General features: G+C 41.0%; 1 protein-coding gene across 4 annotated transcripts in view; it reads left to right on the forward strand.

The window, feature by feature from the left end:
- The first annotated feature begins 2,616 nt into the window (after positions 1–2,616).
- Positions 2,617–20,463, forward strand: part of march8 (membrane-associated ring finger (C3HC4) 8) — a 111,613-nt gene continuing 93,766 nt past the window's right edge. For 2 of the 4 annotated variants that reach the window (XM_036125852.1, XM_036125854.1), the window contains exon 1: positions 2,617–2,722. The gene's annotated coding sequence lies outside the window, so the exon portion shown is untranslated. Of the gene's footprint in view, positions 2,723–2,765; positions 2,962–20,463 lie in introns of those variants that run through there. The other 2 variants (XM_021307540.2, XM_036125853.1) reach the window with 2 other exon arrangements.

Here is a 20,463-nt window from a genome sequence, read left to right on the forward strand (position 1 = left end):
TGATGCACCAATACAAAGCAGCACATGATTGTAAAGTGGAAAGAAAACGATACCTAGCTTTGAACGTGTTTTACTAATAATTAATCTGATACCCCTGAATGAGATCTTCACATCTAATTGCCTTCAGAAGTCACCTAACTTGTAAACGGAGTCCACTTGTAACTAATTTAGTTATGAGCCTGTTCTGTGAAGGCCTCAGGGGATTGGGAGAGAGAGCTGGTGAACAAACAGCATCACGAAGACCAAGAACACAGCAGAAAAAGGTCAAGAAGGAAGTTTAAAGTCGGCTTGGGTTAAAAAAAAAACAGAATCCCAAACGCTGATTATTTCAGAAAGCATTGATCAGGCCATGGTAAGAAAACAGAAAGACAATGACATGACTGCAAACCAACCAGGACATGACCGACACGGAGAAGATTGCTCGGTGAAGCACCGAGTAACGCTGGAAGGGCTGCACAGATCCATAGCTTACCCAGGTGAATGTGTCAGCAGAACAACTAGTGTTTGTTGAGCCCTCCACTCATCAGCCATTTGTGGAAGGGTGGCAAGCAAAACGACGTGTAAAATGCCGTTTGCCATTCGGAAGAAGGTGCTCTGCTCAAATGAGACTAAAATGTAACTTTTCTTCACAGGAGAGATGGACATCTGACGCTGCACATCAGCCTGAACACACCATCCGCACGATAAAACATGGTGGTGGCAGCATCATGCTGTGGGAATGCTTTTTCTTCGGCAGGGACAGAGAAGTTCAGAATGTATGAGGATGCAACTAAATACAGGGAGGTTCTGGAAGAAAACAGTTTAGGAGCTGCTGAAGTATTTAGAAAGGGTCACCTTGCAGCAGGACGACCCTTAACATGCCACCAAATACACACGTTTATATGTTTTTGTCGCTTTTGTCGCTGTCTGAAGTATTGTTTTCCATTTTTCTTTTACAAATTTCTGAGCTTGGGGATTTGCGTCTGTTTGTGTGTTTTCTGTCCTCTCAGCCCACCCCGTGAGTATTGCAGATGGCCGCCCTTTCCGCGTCGAGTTCTGACAAAAGCTCATTCCTGGGAACCGTGGGTTCTCCTTTCTACTGTTTCTCATTTCTGCTTACTTTTCTTAATGGAAGACTGAATCATTGTAAATATTTGCTTGAATCTGTGGACTTTCTTCACAGACTTTTTCTTCTTCAGTTTTTCTCTTTTTTAAAAAAAAAACAAAACAAACTGTTGTAACCATAAACACTGAATCTGAAAGTATTTAACCACATAACACAAAGACCACAGCTTTGATTAAACATCATTGAGGTGGAATAAGGTGGGCTGAATTGCTGTGTTTAACTGACTGTGTTGAATTAAATAGATTGCAAATGGACAGAAAGAGGATTAATTAAGTGATTTATTTCCAGCTGAACAGAGCAGTGAACAAGTAGATTTGAACTGGAGCTGCTCTTCAAAGTGCATTGCTATGGGCTGCAAGAGCCTGCAGGCCGTAGCAGAGCGTGAACACTTTTGGTCGATTTCATACATCACAAACTACAAAAGTGTTGCACTTTTTCCCCACCACAAAGCAAATACAGATGAAGATGCAAAATGATTGCGTATCAAAAACCTGTAAAAAGTCTCTGCGGGGGGATATTTTTTTTTTTATAATTTTTTACTTTTTTATGCAGGGCTCACCACTGCTGTATGAAGCATTTACTTTGCAAACACAAATGAAGTTGAGAGGGGCTTCAGACTATCAGAAAAAAAATGTGAATTTATTTTTTCCATTTGTCAGTTTATATATATATATATATATATATATATATATATATATATATATATATATATATATATATATATATATATATCCATCCATCCATCCATTTTCCAAACCGCTTAATCCCTCAAGGGGTCGCGGGGGTTGCTGGTGCCTATCTCCAGCGTTCACTGGGCGAGAGGCAGGGTACACCCTGGAGAGGTCACCAGTCTGTCGCAGGGCAACACAGAGAGACAAACAGGACAAACAACCATTCACACACACACTCACACCTAAGGACAATTTGGAGAAGCCAATTAACCTAACAGTCATGTTTTTGGACTGTGGGAGGAAGCCGGAGTACCCGGAGAGAACCCACGCATGCACAGGGAGAACATGCAAACTCCATGCAGAAAGGCACAGGGGTGTATATATATATATATATATATATATATATATATATATATATATATATATATATATATATATATATATGAAGATAAATTCAGACCAAACTTAAAATATATGCTTTACTCTCTTGGACTGAAAAAACAAACAAACAAACAAACAAACAAACAAAGGCAAAACAGTTTCCTCTTTGTTTTTTATTCTTATTTATTTTTTATTATTATTTGAGAATGGTACCAAGAAGCGTTCTAGTGTAAGCACAGGTGATCTAGCAGTGCATCCTTGCTGCTTGCTCTGCCCCATCATCCCAGCCCCACCCCGCCCCACTGCGCCCCCGTGCGTTGGCTGTCCTCAGCGCCCATCTCGCTGCGGATGCTTTCTCTCTCTCTCTCCCCCCCCCCCCCCCCTCTCTCTCTCCCCCCCCCCCCCCCCTCTCTCTCTCCCCCCCCCCCCTCTCTCTCTCTCTCTCCCTCTCTCTCTTCCACTCCATCTCAACGCGGAAGTCAGTTACGCACCATCTCACACAGCTGCTCAGCGGCCAGACGATGCAATAAACAAGTGGTGGTCGCCCAGTCGCAGAACAGCCCGGGTGAGTCTCTTTTGTGTGTGTGTGTGTGTATGTGGTGTGGTTCGGGACGTGGCCGTGTGCAGTCAGTGTCTGCGTGTCCGCTGCGCCTCTGAGCGTTGTTTAAATCCACCCGTGGGCGGCTGAGCCTCCGTCTGTGTGTCGGTGGAGGAGGAGGAGAAGGAGGAGGGGGGGTCTGCGTGGAGTGCATCCTGGCTTGTTGAGGGCGCACGGTCGCTCTCCGCAGCCGCTTGTCATCAAAGGTAGGACGATTCAATTTGACGGGACTGCTCTCTGCGCTGCGCTGCAGCAGCGGCGCTCTTTGTGTCAGCTCGCCGTGATGAATTAACGAGGCGGGGGGTGTTTGTTCAGCCACAGCGCTGACACCACTGGAGATCGTGGAGATGTTGCGATCGACACGGATTGTGATGGCATTGTCAAGCAGCCCGCTGCTGCTGCTGCTGCTGCGTCTGGAGCCAATGCTGCCGCGGAATGTTTTCTTTCAGGCATTTCTTTGGACATAATATCAGAGATCAGAGGGTCTAAGCCCAGTGGATCGGTGTCAATGTGCGCATTCGCACATGAGGTTTGTTCTGAGCAGCTTCTGCTCTCCGTGTGGACCTCTGTTAAAGGTCTAGAGGCGCACTCATCGCCCCGTCTTTGGCTCATTATGAGCCACAATTAAGCCTGAAGGTGCGCCCCTGCATCGCTCCACTGTTGCCACAGGATGCAGCTACAAAACAAAAGGCTGTGGGGCTGCGATTCCAGTTTTCCTTCAGATTGAGTCTGATACCAACACAAGAACAGGAAAGAAAAAAAAACACAATCTGACTTTCCAGTGTGGCATTTAAATTAGAGCCAGGAATGGCATTCATTTAAATTGCTTCTCCTTCCAGTTCTCTCTCTCTCCTGGTTGCAGAAGCAGATTTGGGTATCATGAAGTCAACCATGTGCATTTTGGTTTGAGTTTTATTGAACACAGAAAAGTGAATCCAAGTGCCGGCTGTGAGTCGATGTGTTTGCAGGACATAAGTAGCGGGAGTTCCTAGTCTGATGGTATTTGATCAAATAAATCCCAGATTTCAGCAGTTGAGCGATCGGAGCAAATCAACAAACACACACGGTCTGATCCCTGGGCCTGTCTGATTGATTGGTGCTTCTGCAGGTTGCCTCATCTACCGGTCTGGATCTTTTTGTTCTGCAGATTCATGTTGCATCATTCTTTTCTAAAGCGTTGCCGTAGCTATTGTAAAGCTTTTTTGCTCTCGCTTCCCTTTTGCAGATTTCTACTGTGTGCATTCACCTTGTTGCTGGTAGTGCAAACCTTTTTTTACTTTTCCTTCTTCTTCTTCTTCTTCTTCATGGCCTCCAGCCAGAAAGCGATTCCTAAAATACAGTCTGCGCTGTGATGCCAGGCTTGGTGTAGAGGGAAAACTAGCTGTGGCTGACTGTGTTCGCCTTACATCACTGTAGCCTTCAGTGATGCCTTTTGCCAGCGTTGTAAAAATACAGAGTGCTTGTTGCAGCTAGAAGGCTCCACATCATTTTTATTTTATTTTTTTCTGGGCATGAATTTGCTCGTTGATAATACAAAGGTAATTTTTTTTTATCCCCTCCATTATCCTGCCTCTTCACAAGATCTGCTGCTTTTTCATAAACCCTCAAGATTTTGACACAAAAAGGGCTGTTTGAACAAAAGTGATAGGCAGTTGCTTTTTTCGCAGTCAGGCAGCTGGAGCCTTAAGCTTACTGTTGTATGACAAACTTAATTAGGAATGGTTTTATTTGCAAAGAGGAGAACGTGGCGTTTATACGCACCTCGAGTGTTTCTTTGCCCTCTTTAAATGTACAAATACTAAATATTCAGCACTTGAACACACTGAAATAGGTTATTGTTTTGGGTGGGTGGGGGTGGGAGGCTGTATTAAGTATTATGGCCTATCAGATATTCATCTCTTTTTTTATGATACCAGCCCATTCAGTGCTATGTCTCCTGAAGTGCTTTACAATAGCAGTTTGCCATGCTACAATTACAGAGATCAGTGTTTTGGGAGATTTTGTGATGGTGCATGATGATAGAACTGAAATGGTTTTAACGATAAGCTCCTAAGTCCATCCCTTCATAGCGGCAGGTTATTCGGCATGTGTCTCTGGTAGCTTTGCACAGCTAGAGATTGAACTTTACCATAGGCCTGTCTGATGTTCTCCTTTTCTTTTTATGATGCTGTTTGTTTACTGATGTTAGAACAGAGTCATAATGAGATCAAATTGCCCACTGGTTGACTCCTGTTACTATTTGCCTGAGTTTTGAAGGTAGTGGGTTGCACTGGGTTTTATTTTGGCATATCAGAATATTAAAAAAAAAAGGCTCATTACCAACGCATGGCACACTTTCTAGATTTTGATCTGTAAAAAGTGTGCATTGTTCCTCACATGCAATCATGTGAAGTATTCCTTGGTCGGTTTGCAAGTCAAAACGGGAAGAGGTTACAAGGCACTGTATATGAAATCCTTTTATTAGATCAAAATTTGCAAAAAATGCCCATAGATGATGGGCTCTTCTCCTGCTCTCCGACTCTTTTTGCCGCTGCCGCTTTGTCTCGACTGTGGCTGTGATGAGATTTCGCCCGTTGCAGCCATCACTGCGCTGTGATGTGTGGCGCCGTCTATTTCAAGGCGACGCCGGCAGTCTCTGAAGTCATCAATCGTTGTGACAAATCAGCTGCAGAGAGAGTGAGAGAGGAAAAAGCGAATATAAAGCCATAGTGAGGATTGCAGGCAGGAGGGAAAAGGTGGCTGCTGCTGTTCAGCTGTTCTGAACGTAACGAAAGAATCTGCAGTAATAATGGACTCTGTCATTATCAGCTGGCAAATAAACTCGTCCTGTCTGTCTCCAAGTAAGGGTTCTGCGGAAAGTAATTGCAGGGTGGAAAGGAGTGCAGTCAAAAGTATGCGACGCTCAGACGGCAGGTTTTTGTCACTAACCGTTGGCATTGTAGAAAACAATTGTTTGTCAGGGTGAAAAGTGGCTCCTGCTTTATCGTACAATAGGAAACGGAGGATTGGCTCTGACAGTTTCTGTTTTTATTGTTTCAGCACAACTTCAATCAAAGTCAATTTCACAAGAAAGCTGCAAACATTTTGACTTGTAAAATTGCTTCATAGTCTGCTCTGGTTCTTGCTCTGCAGCTTTTATTGGGTTCTGGCCAGATAGTTTGAAGGACCCACGGTATAGTTTTTGTTTAGTTTTTTTACTCGTCACTAATTTTATTTAGTGTTTTTTATTTTTAACCATTTAAACATTCAGTAAGTTTTTTTTTTCTCCCCTAAACTGACACAAGTCAGTGCATTAACACTGGACAGCATTTTATCAAATGTGCCGGTTTCCTGCTGGTTCTGCTGAGACTGCTTAAATGTTTTCCTTTTGTGTACTTAGAGCTTAAAGCATGATGTTGTAATCCTTTGCCAATCTGGAATAGATATTTTCCTATCTACAATACCGCATATGTTTTTTTTTTTCACTGTAAATGGAGGGTTAAACGTTTTAGGGCTTGTTTGGAAAGATTGTTAATAAATAAAACCCTTTTCTCTCATTAAAGCAGCATGTCTGTAATTTAAAACAGTGCTTTTTTTTTTTTTTTTTTTTACTGGAGTCAAACGCAGCATATTCACACAAACACCTCATATTTGTTAGGCACGGTGGTGGAGGTCTGATGATATGAGGTTGGTTTTAATTCTATAACTATAACTAGACCAAATTTATTAATTTTTTTTATAAAAAAATAGCTCATCTGGTATTTACAATATTAATATAGTCTAAAACTAAGCACATCTGTATTTCATCTGAATGTTTGACTAAATCGTGATATGTAACCAAACAGTTATCACAAACACACAGTCCACATGGGAATTATATTATCTGATTATTCAAAGGTTTTAGGTGTAGATGCTCTGAAATGTATTTTTTAAATTGATTCCAGAGTAGTGCAGCACAACATTTATCACAGATTTATCTTCATCGCTTATCGGTGAACACTATCAAAATCACAGATAGGGCAGTCAATATTAACTTACTATACAACTACCAGCTCTAAGTAGCAGTCATATATTTGGTGGCATTTGTTTTCTGAATGCAGCAGAAACTGATTTTAAAAAGGCATTAAAATGTTCTGGTGAAACCAGTGAGAAACTATTGCTACGCAACCATCTTGTCAAAACAGCAGCTGTAGACAGGTCCAGGTTTTTCAATAAAACAATGTCGCAGGAACAGAAACAATTAACTGATTTTTCTCCGTATCCGTTTAGACTTCTCACTAGCTGAGAACTATGGCCACAAATACATAATTAGGTGTAGCATAATATTATGCCTGACTTGCCTATTGCGTTTTGGCATTGATTTGTTTTGATGAAAATAATTAAATTTATTTACAAAGAGCATTGTTAAAAAATGTAATGGACCGTTTTTTTTTTTTGGGGGGGGGGACTTTTTGAGATGGACCTGGCCTTAGCTGTGGCTAAATTACTGTAATGTTCACAAACATTTATGCATTAAAGTAAAGCAGTGATGCAAAGCTATGCTTGCTGAAGGTAGCTTTTCATCTAGCATATAAGTTCAATGTAAAGTAATGATGCTCAGGGTTTCCCCCTCCGTATTATAAGCCTGCTGGGCCGTCAGGCTTTACTCGGCCCACCGCCAGGCTGAGCATCGTTTGTTTACATTAAATGCCTCGATGTTTGAGAGCAGCATAAAACGGTCAGTAAAGAAAACCTCCCGGTCTGAATAAGCTAATGTGCTAGCTGTTGTTGGCTTGACGCCCCGCCCTGCATTTTCTGGGGGGAAACTCTGATGCTGTCTAAAAAAATGCAATCTCATGTTTATCTGAAGTTGTATTTACACAATCCTAAGTACCGTTTAATATCCATGCTATTTACTAAGATCTTTTGTTAAGACCAGCCATTAAGACCAAGAATTTTGGTTTTGTGTAGAGGTTCAGGATAAAGTTGGAATTAAAGGTTTACCGTTAATATTTACCTAGTTCCATTTTTGTAGATTCTTCCATGCTCAGAAGAGAATGGACAAAGACAACATAGCTGCACATTTCTTGGTCACTTTCCTCAATATTGTATCCAGTAAATGAACACCTTAGCCTTACCTGTTTTAATTTGAATCCACTACATATCAGCCGCAGGTCACCCTTCCTTTATCGTTTACTTCCTCTCCTTTTAAATTCACCCTGATGGAGGAGGGTGGAATAAGGTTCTAGATAAACGCAGCACATTCTGTAATGATCAAAAACCATTAACCAATCGGGAAGATTTTTTTTTTCTTTTGTCTTGTAAAGTTTCATAGGCAGACCTGGATATTCGCAGTGTGTTAAGCTATTTAAATCGCTGTCACTCGCTGTGCTTGTTCACTTGTAAAATAATATTGACTAGATTCCCCAAGGCGACAGGAAATGGATGGAGCCAACAAAAGTCCGTTTTCTTGCATAAATCATTCCCGTGTGTGTGTGTGTGTGTGTGTGTGTGTGTGTGTGTGTGTGTGTGTGTGTGTGTGTGTGTGTGTGTGTGTGTTTCCGTGTTTCCAGGATATGTCTTTTTCCTGGACTCCGGTGACTTTCTCAGTGGTCGGGCTGGGAGCCAGTTTTACACTTTTCATACAGGACACCCAGTTGTCGTCCAGTTGGGTGGCCAGAGTTACAGTCATGGTAAAACAAACCTATGATGGCTTAATTCTTGTTACCTTTTATGTATCCTTGGATTTACTGTGGTTCACTTTGTTTTTCACCAAACAATCCGTTTAGGTCTTATTTCTGTCTAAGAAATAATGCCCTGGTTGAATGCATGCGTGGTGCTGCACACTTGAAGTTATCCTTGAATACATTTTGAACCTGGCTAATACCAGAACTCCAACACTCAGAGGAAGTATTTTCTTTTTAATGTGACTGTACTTTAAGCCATTTTAGAAATATTTCTATAATATTTCTGCCAAAATTGCAATCCTTGCTTTGCAGACTTGGTGAAGCCGTCTTACACACAGTCTGCCATCCGATCCCAGGCTATAAAGGTAGGACTATGTCTCCTGCTGATCTTGTGGCATCAGTGTCTTGTTTGGCTGTAACATAACACCGTAGAGGAGCCAGTGCACTCCACTCTTCTGGTCTGCTGCTCTCCTTTGTCTCCTCCTGGTTGTGTAAGGAATGAGAGCATCGATCCAATCTAATGACTGCTCATCTCCAATGGACGATGCCCTACGTCCTGCAAATTAAACTTCAGAGTAACGCTAATGGATTCAGTTAAAAACATAAGTAATGCGATGAAAGGTCAATGTTGCTGTCGATAAATTTTACAAGGTCTTAAGTAGCTTTTTGCATTCAGACTTCCTGGATGTGCGCGTGCAGTTGCATGTATTCGAGTGTTTCTTGGATGCATTGAAATTGGAACGTATGCGATAAAAGAGGAGGAATGCTGTGCTGCTACCATACATCAACTGAGGACAGGTGCTGGCTCAGCTAAAAGGACCATGGGATGGCACTGCTGCAGGTAGGCAGCGATCAGTGATGTTGTGATTAGAGCATCCATGCTCACCCAAGGTTTGTGTTTGCTGATGACAGTGGACCAGGAGGAGGGCACAGAGGTCCACGGCGTATACTTAGTGGCCTTTATTCATTTTTCACACAGTCCCTGGCAAAATGTCTTTATCTCATGAAATTGGTAAATGCATTTACAATCCTATCTGGATTTAATGTTACTCACCAGAATAAAGTAGTAGCACACAACTTTGTACTATTAAAAATGTGAAAAATGTTGGATGTATTGACGTTCAGCCCCCTTTTATTCTGATGCGTCTAAAGAATTTAGTGCCACTGGTTGCTTTAGAAGACTCTGTAAATAGTCTTCTAAAGCAACACATAGACCCTCCTATGTGTAATTTATTCTTATGTGTTGTTGGCGTAGATTTGTGATCAATCAGCATCACGAGGATCAAGCAATACACCTGATCAAGCTGTGAAGAAGTTTAAAGCGGGGAATATTGCCAAGCTATGCCCGTCTAATGAAGCTTTATGCAATCTATTATCAGGAATCTGAAAGCAGGTTTGCAGCTGCAAACCCATCAGAGATCTAATGAAACTGACATGTCGGGGAAGCAAAGTATTATTTAGAGAAGTGTGGCTCTGTGATTTTTAGAAAATCAGGCGACGGCACTATTATTGGTGCGTGTTGTGCTGTCAATCTCAGTTGCGGCAAATCTACATTTTCTTCCTTCCTCTTTCATTCACCTGTGCCTGTAACACTCTGTGTAACCTTTACCATGGCCACTGGTACCTGTGTCAGGTGTGAGAGGCTGGACCACAGCAGCATGTCACCCAACAGGGAGAATATTATATTGCTGTGGGAATTATGAGCTTGGAAAACAATTCATACGTTTCAAACAGTCCTTTGCCACGTTCGTATCGCAAACACCTGTACTGCGATGAGGAAACGTTCTGGATAGGCCGTGCAGCCCTAGCCGAGAGGCCTGTGATAACTCTGGAGGAGCTGCAGACATCCAAAACTCAGGAAGGAGAATCCGTTGACAAGACAGATGTTAGTCATTTACCCCACAAACCTGGTCTCTAAGTAGAATAGCAAGAAGAAGGCGGGTGACTACAAGCCATACAGGCGACACAGTCAGCATGTTAATACCCTGGTCAGACGAGACCAAGATTAAACTTCCTAGCGAACATGCTAAATTCTATGTACTGTGGAAAACTAGCGATGAATACACCGCCATGAAACATCTAGGTGACCGCGTCATTTAGTGGAGAGGATTCATTCCAGATGGGACAGAGGCTGGTCAGAGTTTAATGAACAGTGGCTGGAGGTGTAATTTATTTAACAGATAAATACAAAAAAATGGAAATGATATCATTCCAAGCCAGTTCAGAGTTTTGCACCACTTTGTTTGGGTCTGTCACTTAAAATCCTAATAAAACACATTGGAATCTGTTTTGTGACATGACCAAATGTGAACGTCCCTCAGCAAAGACCTTTATGTGCGCTCTCTGTTTGTGTCTAAAGAACTGTCAAAAGAAGATATTGGTATTTTTAAATTTTCAATTAAAAGCAAGTTCTTGAGGTTCATATTAGACATCCGAAATGTACTTTGATATACAAAAAGAGAGATTTTTCATTTCTATTACCCTGACAGTCCTATTTCTCCTTATCACTAGTAATTTTACTGAAGTGTTTCATTCCTGTCTGACACAGCTACAGTGGCGGGTGGAAGAATATTTGGTAGTTTTTCTATTAAAAAAGAAAAGTGGTAAAGAAGCACATAAGTACAATTTTCTCACACCAGACCTGAATCAATTTCAGATAATTAAAGAAGATATAGAAAGCCTTGCCATTTTCTATGTTAAAGATCAGGGGCCTCATGTATAGAAGAATATGCAGGTTTCATACTAAAAGTAGGTGGTGGAGGCAAGAAATTTAGAAACGTGTGGCGTTTAAAAAACAAAAAAAGCCAGACGTCACTGAACACCTTTCCTTTATACATCATACATCGGGAAATTTGCGCATCTGTGCGTGGATCTTTGGCTACCTTGTTCCCGCCTCTAATTATATATGCAAATCAGTGTCACTACCTGGAAGGCACACTCCATATGTCCAAATAACCTCGAGTCAGCCACCGCACACAAAGCCTGCTCTTATTATGTTCCCAACACAACTATTATAATTAGAATAATTACAATTATTATAGTATAGTGGTAACCTGAGTAGAACAGGCCAATTTAATTCTACGTTTGTTAGACATGTGTGCATCACAAATATGTTGCACACATATTAAACGAAAAGGCTTTCTATTCACAAAAGTGAATTCATTCAAAGCTTGAGCCCTTATAGCACTACGAGTCCAGTGTAAGAGATTATGAGATTACAGAGACTGGACTGCAAAGTTGGTTGCCATGGAAATTACAGCTAAACGGACTCTGAAGGCAAAGTGTCTGACATACTCGGACCGGACAGAATGACTGTTATGGGTGTTATGTGTCAGCAAGGACACGTCTGCATTACTGCATGATCTTCTCCACCAATGTGATAAATGGAACGCTGATATCGTACTGTGCCCCCCCCCCCCCCCCCCCCCCCAATGGGTGGACACATGTTTCCATTATAAGGTCTATGTGGGAGAACTAACGGGGTTCTCAGGTAATGGTTGTGTTGTTATGGGAGCCCAGTACTGAATCTGTAAGCATTCCTCTGTGTTTTAGATTATATATGGTAAAATATAGTTATGTTTTAAAGAGTCTTTTTACTTCTACAGAAGTCTGCAGTACAAACACCACGTTATCAGATAAAAGAACCAGGGCAGGCCGAGAACAGGTCGATAATAGTTAAACACCAGTTTAATTACATTCTGAAATTGGGTCCTCGCTTCGCTTGCAAATACTGCAGCAGTGTTAGAACCTGAACCGGCCACTTGCGGTTCCTTCTCCTTCTGTAACGCTTGGGGCCAGTACAGAAATATTTTCCCTGGGCAATCTAAACCAGCTAATAAGCGACTCATCATCATGTGCCATCAGGCCAGTAAGGTCTCTAAAAACACGCTCCCTCCCAGTTCTTCCTTCAGAGATGTCCTCCAGCAGCGCCAACGGTGCCATCGGTCCACAATTTCACGCTACTTTACGCAGCTGTTTATGGACATATGATTGTTTCCACCTTAAGAATCAAAACACCTGACTTATTAGCACTTAATCTGCTGATCTGATCCCGTTTTATTCTCAGTGAGAGAGAATGAAAGAGCCCCTTGGATCATTTACATGTATTTTATGTGCTATTGCTCCATAGACCAATGTGCATGACAAAAACAGAGGTATATTTACAGTCTACATCTGATTTAGGTTTCCATAACTTTTTGAGGTGTGTACTGTTACTGTATGTGTGACTAAGTTTCTTTGTATGGGTTTAAACCACAAAAACACAAACTCATTAAAAAACAAACATTGCGTTCGACGCTCCTTGAGTTGAGGTATATTTCAGAGGAATGGGTGAGTTTTAGGACATTGTGATTTGTTGTCGCCGAAGTTTGTGTGGCTGCCGCACACTCGCATCCAACGTTCACTTTTATACTTCCCGAGTTGTGCGATAAATAATGCACGTCGGGTTTTTGGTGCGTAGACGCGCTTTATACATGAGGGCCCTGAGGCAGAGTGAGATCAAAGCTTCATCTGAGCAGACAGAGGTGGCAGAATTAGCATGCATGTGTGACGTGGGAGGCAGCATCAACCCAGCTGCTTCTGCGACACCAGCCTTCTGTGAGTTACTAAAGAGGAACAACTGCATCTTACTCAGGGCGTCTTGTTACTGGCAATAAGGTGTGAGCCATGTGTGAAAACAACTAATGTGTTACATCCAAAGAAATGCTCTTAAGCTGAGAAAAACTGTAAATCTTTTACTCATAATGCAACTTCTTGAAGTTATTAGTAGTTCATTGCATTGTTTTTATTGCTACCAGCTAATACTTAAGGCTTGGAGGAAATTATTCAGAGACTACAAAAATACAGGGGACACAAATCTGGGAATGTCTTTATCAAACTTCTCTTCCTGCTTCATGTCCTGTCGTAATGGAAGCAGTGTTGATTCTTTGTAAATGACACAGAGAAACCGATTGGTCTAATTTTAGTTGTTTGTACATGGCGAGGTGCTCGGAAACCCCGTTATCAACTCAGGAGCCGGTCTGTTACAGGAAGGACCCCACCTGCAGAGTTCCTCCGTTCTCTCTGTGTGAACAGCGTCGGAGGCAGAGGCTGCCGTCAGATTGACCTCTCCTCAGGAACTACATTAACTGTATGAATACATGTATAGATTCTAAGATTACATATTGTGTGCTCCCTTCAGTAAATATCTGATCAAGAAAGACGGGATAAACTCAGTGGTTTCTTTTTCTTCTTTAAATCAGTCAAACCAAATCTTGAAGCCTGTCGTCAGAAATGTTAGTGTTCAGTCAAGAGTAGCAGGCAAAGTGAGGAGAAAGTCACTATAGGATCATTGTTGGCAAGTGCAGGTTATTGAATCTCACAGCCAAACTTCGTTTTATTTCTTTTGGGGGTAGAAACATTTTAAATGTTTTTTTTGATTAATGCAGTGAATTACAAAAGTAAAATCTGCACAACTACCTTGTACCAAGACTTTTCCAGTTGATCTTTACTATTTTTATGAAATTACAGTGTTACATTTTTGAACATTAACACTTTCTTTTAAAAAACAACTGAGGCTTTATTGCAGTAATGCTAAGTTGAAGGGCACAATTAATTTTTTTTTTATAACGTTTCAACTGTGTTCTGGCTTGTAACTCAATATAGTTGTGTCACTACCATGCCTGAAACTGAGAAAAAGACGCAACAGAGTAAAACATTGCGAGCACATGCAGCTAAGAACTGAGTGTAAAGTTGCAGAAAAGGGATATTACATTTCAAATACCTGACTTAGGCATATGCACATGATGAAATGGCCACCAAAGACAAAAGTAGTGATATTATCAGTCTTCAGCTCCAATTTTAGCCATTTTATCAAATGAAGAAGAAAAGCTCAAGAGAAATGGTCTAGCTTGGAGACCTCACAAACCGGCATCCTATCGTGGGATTTAAAAGCGCTGTTTTGAATGACCTAGGTGTACCTGAATCTCACTATGTTGGTCAATGACTGCTTGTAGCAAAAACTGCAACACCCTCCTCCAACCTGTCGTGTAACCCCTGCAGATAGTCCAGAATGCGTTGGCGCGTCTGACCTTCAATCACCCCTCTTTTCATGGTGCTGCACAGGCTTCCCTTAAAGGATTGAATCAAATTCAAAACACTGATGTTTGCCCAGAAAGCACTTAATGGGTCGGCATGCTCTAGCAAATTATTTCACAACTTGAGTCACTCTGGTTGTCAAGAGAGTGTCAACTAGTAGTGCCTACACCATGCTCAACACAACCCTACCTCTTGACATGTATCATTCCACGATGGTCAAATAACCCTCGGTGGACTGCGAGAAGTTTATCTTCATGAAACTCTTGAAGACCCAGACCTTCAGAAAGCATCTCCTACCCCAGCTGTAACAAAGCTGTTTTGTTGTTAACACTTAACAGCTTTGTTACATCCTCATTTGTAAGTCACTTTGGATAGAACATCTTGCCAAATGCAAAAAATATAACACAGTTTGAAATACAAACATCCTTGGCAGTATTCAGATAGATTTAGTCATTTCTGGTCCAGTTCTGGCCCAATTTGTTACTTTTATGCTTGAAGCCATGTGTCAGTGTGTTCCACCTATCCACTGTGTCACCAGAATAGTCTACTTTAAATTAGTCTGGATTTTCTTTCATGATTTAAAGGAGCAATAAGTAAAAAAATGTACTGCAAAATTAACCAAAATCCTTCTCATTTGTCACCCCGGATGGAAGTAACATTCCCTATAAACAATCCGTCGTCTACATTCTAGCATGGACCCGCACACATTTTGGATCCGGATGAAACGTCATCATTTACATTTAAGACTCTTTTCGTCTCTCTGAGTGAGGTGTGGCTAAATAAAATAGGTTTTTGTGTTTAAAAAAAAAAAAAACGGAAGGATTTTTTTAAATGCAATGTTTAAAACAAAGTTTAATACAAAGGCTCCCTGAGTTTTTTGCGTAGTGATTTTTTTAGGTGACCAAATAAAGACGCAGAGGGGATTGGGTTTTTGCTGTGGCAGCCCCCAGTCTCTGGAGCAAAGTGCCTCTTGAGATTTGTTCTGTAAAGTCTGTACTGTCTTTTAAATCCCTCCTGAAAGCTCACTTTTTTACACCGGCTTTTAACTCTGGTTCAGTTTGAAGTCTATCAGAGCAGTTGGCATGTGATGTTTTTATAGTTTAGCTTTCTTTTTTCCCATTATTTTTTTATGGCCGTTTTCTGATTGCATTTGATTGCAATGCATTTTGTTTGGATTGACCTTTTATGTGAAGCATTTTGGTCAACATTATTGTTGATAAATTGGCTATATGAATAAAATTGACATTTAATAGATTTACTTTTTTATAGCTTCACTATTCATTGTTTTGACTTTCCCACCTGAAAACATCTTTTCTTTTGTCAAATCTGTTACAGTCAAGCCATGTTGTTTATGCTGAGAAAGTGAAGGAAAGCTGGCTTTTACAACCATAGAGATTGACATGTAAATGCATTTTCAGTGAGAACTATAGTGTGAAATCTGTAAAGTGGCAAAACAGAGTTTTTTTTTTTTCTTCTTACTTTTCTCTGGGAAATCATCAGTCATTAATGTGGAATTTGCTTATCTGTTTGTATACAGTGCATGTATAATCACCTTCAAACGAGCAAGAATGAGGCACTGACTGTCATTTCATTATAAATTTCCTTTTGAGTTTTTATTATGGATTACATCACAAACTTATTACTGTTGCTGCTTGTGTTTGCAGAGCCAGTGGCTGCTTTGCTGCTTGCAATTTAAATGTAGACACATTCATCAATTAATTCTGATCATTATACATCCCAAACAGAATGAGACACTTGCAGGAGCAAAAATAAACCTTCAATCCTCGCTCTGCTTCCGAACAGAACATTCTGCATTTGTTTGATTAATTAAATTCTCAGTGTGTTTTGGTTATTATTGGTGATTTAATTCCATTCTGCTCTAGCCTTTATAAATTGCCATAAAATGGGGTTTAGTAGATTTGTGTAAGCTCTCTCGTGTTTGATGTTATGCAGCTGAGTTGGCACCTTGCAGTCCAAACATTTCTGACTGGCTTTTATGTAGTGTTGTGTAGTTATGTCCTACCATCTGTAAATCCAGTGTAAGGACTTTAGAACTGGGGTGATGTGCTCTACTTTCTTAGTCTTAGCGAGGACGCGGGCAGCAGCATTCTGGATCAGCTGCAGCTGTCTGATCCACTTTTTAGGCAGACATGTGAAAACATTGTTGCAGTAATCAATTCTACTAAAGATAAACTCATGGATTTGTTTTTCTAGATCCTGCTGAGACATTAGTCCTTTAATCCTGGAAATGTTCTTCAGGTGATAGAAGGCCAACTAAATGACTGAATTAGTTTTAAATTACTAAATTAGAAGATGTGTTTTTAACTCTTTTAAAAATGGCTTACTCGTTATGTTGGCATTTGGGAAATAAACCCCATTGGTTCTTGTAACTGACCTAAAACGGAAAGGAAGTCGAGTTTAATTTCAGACAATGAGAAGGGGTTATGGGTTTCTATATTTTTCCACTGTAATTTAATTATCTAATTTCAACCATTCAACTGCCTAAATAGATACATAGCATGAATGCATCACTGTTGAAATAGCACAGCCTACCAAATATTACATCCCAGCAGTATTTTGCGATTGGGATTTTGCAAATTCAGATAATGCAATGAATATGGCAAGTCAATGTATCATGGACATCTAACCTACAGCGTAATCATCTCAGATTGCATAGATGTCTGTAGCTTTTGCAATATTACTTGTTCGTTTCCAGACTCACATTCTGAGGCGAGAATTTGTCTGTCGCTTTTGGATTGGTGCTGGACAAATATTTGGAGACGATGCGTGTTTATTTGCTGGTTCCAGCTTATGTTCACACTTAACACATATTTAAAGCTCAGCTTACAAGGATTAAAGCTGATTTAATATACATTTATGTTACAACATTAAAAGACTCCAAACTGAACGATAATTTAGAATTTCTTCTTTTCGACCTGTCTGAAAAGTCCTGATCGTATATGTATATCAAGTGATCATTAACATATTCTAAACATCATTACAATATATTTTTATTGGGAACTTTTTACTTCGTATTCTCAGGCATCTTCTAAAGTCATCTCAAGATGCCCAATTGCAACAAAGCCAAAGTAATCAGCCCTCACTTGTAACGCAGCCTATTAAGACTACCTTTTTAAAGCACTGGGAGGTTGAACTGTATTCTTAAAAAACATTCATTAATATAAAAATAAACACAAAATATGTTTTAAGATTTTGACTATGCTTAATTGCCTGATGGTCAGAGCAAAGTTAAGGAATAAAATAACCCATGGCTTAATTTCTATGCTATCCTATGCTCCTTCATCCTTTGCATAAAACATGGGTCTGTGTAATTAATTAAAAAAAAAAAATTTAGTTATAATGTCCGCTGAAAACAATCACAAAACAATGCAACGATTAGAAAAACAATTATTAAATAAATGATTTGTCCATTTTCTGATTTGCAAGTGTTATTTCCAATAGGACAATAAATGCAGCATGTTTTCAGAATATGAGTCAATTTGTTAAATCGCATAATAATTGTGATTACGGTTTGTTATTTATCATCCAGCAGGTTTAATTCAGATATACATTTATTTGGGGGAGGAATGCATCCAAAATTGGCCAGCGCAGACTGAGCAACATAAACCTTCAGTCGTTATTTTTTGAGATTGGTCCAACCTGTGCAGCTGTAACGGCTTCAGCTCCTCTGAGAAGGCTGTCCACAAGGTTCTGGGGTGTTTATGGAAATTTTCAACCATTCTTCCAGTAGCACATTTGTGAGGCCCAACACTGACGTTGGACTAGAAGACCTGGCTCTCAGTCTCTGCTCTAAGGCTACGTTCACACTGCAGCCTGAAGTGACCCAATTCCGATTTATTTATTTATTTATTTATTTTTATTTTTTTGCCCATCTGTGACCTGTATCTGATCTTTTTATGACAGTCTGAACAACACAGATCGGATTTTTTCAAATGCGACCCAAGCCACTTGGATATGTGGTCCTAATTCTGATACATATCTGATCTTTTCAAATGTGACCTGTGTCTGTACGGCCGGGTCGCATTTATCCGACCTGTACGTCACCGATACTCGACAAACGTCAGTATTCTGCGTCCTGCTATGCAGAAGCGGGAAGAAAGACGACACCCATAGCGGACTACAATGAGGAGAGCAGACAATGGAGAGAAAGCTCCGGTTAGAAAATAAATTATTGACCGCAAAATGCGTGCCAGCATTATAATCCATGTTTACTTCCGCAAACATTGAGGACGCTTGCTACGTCTGACGTCATCGTGTCCTCGAGTGCGCATGTGGGACACTTTGGTTGAACGCATTCAGTTCACACAGGAGATCACATACAGGTCACATATATTTGGAAATGTGAACGACCACGCAAAAAAATCAGATTTTAGACCTTACATTACATTAAGACCTGCAGTGTGAATGTAGCCTAATTTATCCCAAAGTGGTTCTTGTAGGTTGAGGCCAGTCAAGGTCGTCCACGCTAAACTCTCTCATCCACAAAAGGTCTTTGTGAACCTTGCTGTGTGCACTAGTACACTGTCATGTTGGAAGAGGAAGGGGTCGTCTCCAAACTGTTCCCACAAAGTTAGAAACATGGAGTTGTCCAATATCTCTTGGTATGCTCAAGTATCCAGAGTTCTTCTACACTGGAACCAAGGGCACCAGGTCCTGAAAAACGACCCCACACCAGAATCCTTCTGTTAAACTTTACACTTTGGTACTTGTCGGACTGTATTTTACATTCTCCTGGCAACGTCTAAACCCGCACTTATCCATCAGGTCGCTACATTCGTCACTCCACAGAACGTGCCTCTGCTGCTCTACACTCCAGTGGTGGCTTGTTTTACGCCACTGCATCCAACGCTTTGATGTATGGCTTTGATGCAGCTGCTCGACCGTGGATACCCATTCCAAGATTCTGTCTACGCATGGCTCTTCAGCTAACCTGGAGGCCACATGAGGTTTGGAGGTCCGCAGTGATTGACTCAGCAGACAGTTGCCAACCTCTGGGCACTTTACGCCTCGGCATCCGCTGCCTCCGTTGTGTCATTTTACATGGTCTACCACTTTGTAGCTGAGTTGCTGTCATTCCCGATCACTTTCACTTTATAATACCACTGACAGCTTGACTGCTTGATGTTACACACCTGTGGCCACTGAAATGATTGGAACCCCTGTTTTCAATTATTTGGATGAATGAGCGAATACTTTTGCAATGTTCTGTATATTTGAGTGTAACACACTGATTGCAGGGTGCACGCACAGCAGACGTCTAGATTCTGTTGTGAAGATTTGAATGTCGTCAGCTCTTTGCATTGCATTGGAGGAAAAAAGAGCAGGGGCGTCTCAAATAGCATAACATTTGTGGTAAACGCCTCTGACTAGCTCTGGATATGCTAGGGCATAATCTGGGACTTAAAGAACCTCAGCTGGGTCACCTGAGAGCAGTGTTGTAGTCAAGTCACTATGCCTCGAGTTCGAGTCCAGGTTCGAGTCTCCAGTGTTCAAGTCCGAGTCAAGTCCAAGTCATAAAAAAAAAAAAAATCAGAGTCAAGTCCAAGTCATTAAAAAAAATTCTGAGTCGAGTCCGAGACAAGTCCACTACTCATCCGAGTCAAGTCCGAGTCGAGTCACTATTGATCCAAGTTCGTTGTAGGAACATGCCGTGATGTATGACATGAATCAGTAACATTCCATTGCACTAATAATGGCGTTCCGCTAGCAAGCTATTTTTAGAACGTGACGTCATATCACGTACAGGTAGTGCAAATATGCGTTTTCCTCCACTCTTTCGCTGTACGTTACCCTGGTTTTACTCGGTAAAACGACTGCTTTTTCCAAGTCTAAGACGTCTCCTAACCATGATTTTTAAACATTGTTGTTATGGAACGTGCAACAGCGACTCGAGGTACGCTGATAGCCCGCATATGAAGGATGTTAAAGCCGCAAGCGGCGTCGATCGGCCCTCACCGCCAAGCGCGC

The sequence above is a fragment of the Fundulus heteroclitus genome, chromosome 22 (assembly GCF_011125445.2).
Source record: "Fundulus heteroclitus isolate FHET01 chromosome 22, MU-UCD_Fhet_4.1, whole genome shotgun sequence".
Classification (NCBI taxonomy): Eukaryota; Metazoa; Chordata; class Actinopteri; order Cyprinodontiformes; family Fundulidae; genus Fundulus; species Fundulus heteroclitus.